Raw genomic sequence first — 3545 nt, forward strand, 5'->3', positions numbered from 1 at the left:
TATTCATTTTTGCTTTCCATTTTAATTAAAATACACTTGATCTGTTTTGGAAAACGCCAGAGAGTAATACATTTGGTATAAAACATACATATTGCTGGCAATTAGATTAAACTATCTTATTGATTACAATGTCAGTTATCAGCACCTGATTTTTGTCCTGGGAGGAAATGTGACACAAATAAGACAACATTAACAATAAATAACTCTAAATGAGATTAGCTTTCTCCAGCTGATATAATTAATGTAGGTCGGCAGAAATAAGGCAATCATTTTATATCAAGTACATGTAATAAAAATGAAAGCAATATCTCTACTTAATAGATACGAGGACATGGATGTGGATTTATTTATTAAGTTATATATATGTAGTCTTCAATGGCTCTATGCGAAACAATATGTAACTTTACCCTGGTCTGTGCGCAGCACAGGATTTATAGTCTTTAATGAGTCTGCAGCGCACAGGATTTATAATCTTGACTTGGTCTGTGCGGCGCACAGGATTTATAATCTTCATTTGGTCTGTGCGCCGCACAGGATTTATAATCTTCACTTGGTCTGTGCACCGCACAGGATTTATAATTTTGACTTGGTCTGTGCGGCACACAGGATTTACAGTTTTCACTTGGTCTGTGCGCCGCACAGGATTTATAGTTTTAACAGGTCTGTGCGCCGCACAGGATTTTTTGTCTTCACTTGGTCTGTGCGCCGCACAGGATTTTTAGTCTTCACTTGGTCTGTGCGCTGCACAGGATTTTGTTTTCAACAGGATTTATAATCTTCACTTGCTCTGTGCACTGCACAGGATTTATAATCCTTACTTGGTATGTGTGGTGCAAAGGATTTATATTTACCAATAGGTCTGTGTGCTGGATGGGATTTTTTTCCATGATGTGATATTTAATTGGTTGTCTATTGTTTCCATGGTAACAAGTTCTGACATGTTAATATCCATGAAATCCATGATTTAGTTAAATTCCATATTAAATAATTACTCCAAATTTAAATAATACAGTGTTTAACATAGTATTTGGAGAAACATAGCTTGCGTTCTGACCATCTGTCAGTACATCAATAAAGTTAATCTAACAATTGACCTTTTGAATAGAATGACAGAATTATACTAAGTCAAGTTGTGTAAAGTTTATTTTCATCCTAGATCATTTGTTTATAATTTAATTTAGAATGTAACGCGTCTTCTGATTAGCTGACGTTATTTTGTTATCATCCCATAGACATAATTTAGTCATGTAACCGTGACGTCATCAACGTTTTTCATGGTTTTCTACGGTTTGAAAGGTTTGAAATCGAATTTAAATTTAAATTATAAGAAATGACTGTAATATTTTTTCTGTCTATTTGAAATAACATAAAAAATGTGGTGCACACTGTAAAATAACCCACTACGCACGTTATTCAGTGTGCACCAAATTTTTTATGTTATTTCTTCATAGACAGAAAAAATATTACTGTCATTCCTTAACTAATTTCTTGTTGTACAGAAAACTGTCTATGAAAGACCTCTTAGGGTTCATTATTATAAATAAATAACTTAATGAAAGTAAGGGCCATATGTTTATTGTGTTGATTTGTTTCATTATTATATAAAGGTATCTTTCTCAATGGAGTCTGACATTCAATAATTAACCAGGTGTAGGTTCACAGGATTCAGGCGCGGATCCAGAGGGGGGGTTCCGGGGTTTGAAACCCCCCTTTTTTTTGGACGATCAATGCATTTGAATAGGGACATGTAATTGGAACCCCTTTGTCCTGGGTTAGGAACCCCCCTTTTTAAAATGGCTGGATCCGCCCCTGGGATTTAGATTAATCTAATAACTATATTCATATTTAAGTAAGACAATCTTTATATTTAGTTTATTATTATTTTGTATCTTCTAGCTTCACTACTTGGTTTGTTTAGAAAAAAATACATATTCAACTGTTTTTTGAAAGGTAGACTGAACAAACAAGATTCATTTATGTAAGAAGATCTTGTTATATACTATGGATTGATTTATTTTCGTGGGTACAAATTTTCGTGGATTAAGAAAACTTGTATGTTCGTGGATATTTAATTTCGTGGTTTTGCCAAAGGGCTGCATAAACGCCTATAGAAAAAATGTTTTTCACTGAACATTTAATTTCGTGGTTAACCTGTACCCACGAAATCCACGAAAATTGGTATCCAACGAATAATAATGAATCCACAGTAGTTATATTATTATCAGGGTTCTTTAACTAATTTGAATTTTTCATAATCTAGTCCATTTTTCATTTGTAAGATGTATATAGTCATCTGAAATATTGAGATATTGACCTTAGTTTCATGGTTCATTGATGATATAGAGAGTTTAATAAATGCTATAACTGAAGTAAGATTGAGATAGTCAGCATAAATTTTAGATTTAGTAAAGCAGGAGATACATTATTTTTGTGTGTTTACTCATGCTGTATCATTTCTGTAGGATTGTTAATTTATATCTGTAAACTCAGGTCACATATATTGATGTCTTACAGTAATTCTTAAACAAAACGTCTATTCTAACAGTATACATTTTGTAATAGTTTAGCGGAATCAGGAAGCACTATAGAGTATAATTTGTTTATATAATTAGTATACAGGTTATACTGTTTTGTTATCTATATTCTTATGTTATATTGCATGATCGTCAATACCCAATAAAAAATACCTATATCCACTGGTGTTTAATCTTTATATCAGCAATATTCTCTGTATTTATATTCCTTACAACAGGTTCAGTGCTTTTATTGAGGAATGCTTCCCAGAATGTCATTTGTCTTTGTAACGTGTTTGCTCAGAGCTTCATTTGTTTTTGTTAGGAACTTGCCCAGAGTGTCTTTCGTCTTTGTAACGTGTTTGCTGAGAGCTTCATTTGCTTTTGTAAAGTACTTGCCCAGAGTGTCATTCGTCTTTGTAATTTGTTTGCTCGGAGTGTCATATGTTTTGTAAAGTACTTGCCCAGAGTGTCATTCGTCTTTGTAATTTGATTGCTCGGATTGTCATATGTTTTGTAAAGTACTTGCCCAGAGTGTCATTCGTCTTTTTTTTATAATTTGTTTGCTCAGAGCTTCATTTGTTTTTGTTAGGAACTTGCCCAGAGTGTCTTTCGTCTTTGTAACGTGTTTGCTGAGAGCTTCATTTGCTTTTGTAAAGTACTTGCCCAGAGTGTCATTCGTCTTTGTAATTTGTTTGCTCGGAGTGTCATATGTTTTGTAAAGTACTTGCCCAGAGTGTCATTCGTCTTTGTAATTTGATTGCTCGGAGTGTCATATGTTTTGTAAAGTACTTGCCCAGAGTGTCATTCGTCTTTGCAATTTGTTTGCTCAGAGCTTCATTTGTTTTTGTTAGGAACTTGCCCAGAGTGTCTTTTGTCTTTGTAACATGTTTACTCAGAGTTTCATTTGTTTTTGTAAAGTACTTTCCCAGAGTGTCATTCGTCTTTGTAATTTGTTTGCTCAGAGCTTCATTTGTTTTTGTTAGGAACTTGCCCAGAGTGTCATTCGTCTTTGTAATTTGTTTGCTCAGA

This window comes from Mytilus galloprovincialis, chromosome 5, assembly GCF_965363235.1.
Source record: "Mytilus galloprovincialis chromosome 5, xbMytGall1.hap1.1, whole genome shotgun sequence".
In the NCBI taxonomy this organism is placed as follows: Eukaryota; Metazoa; Mollusca; class Bivalvia; order Mytilida; family Mytilidae; genus Mytilus; species Mytilus galloprovincialis.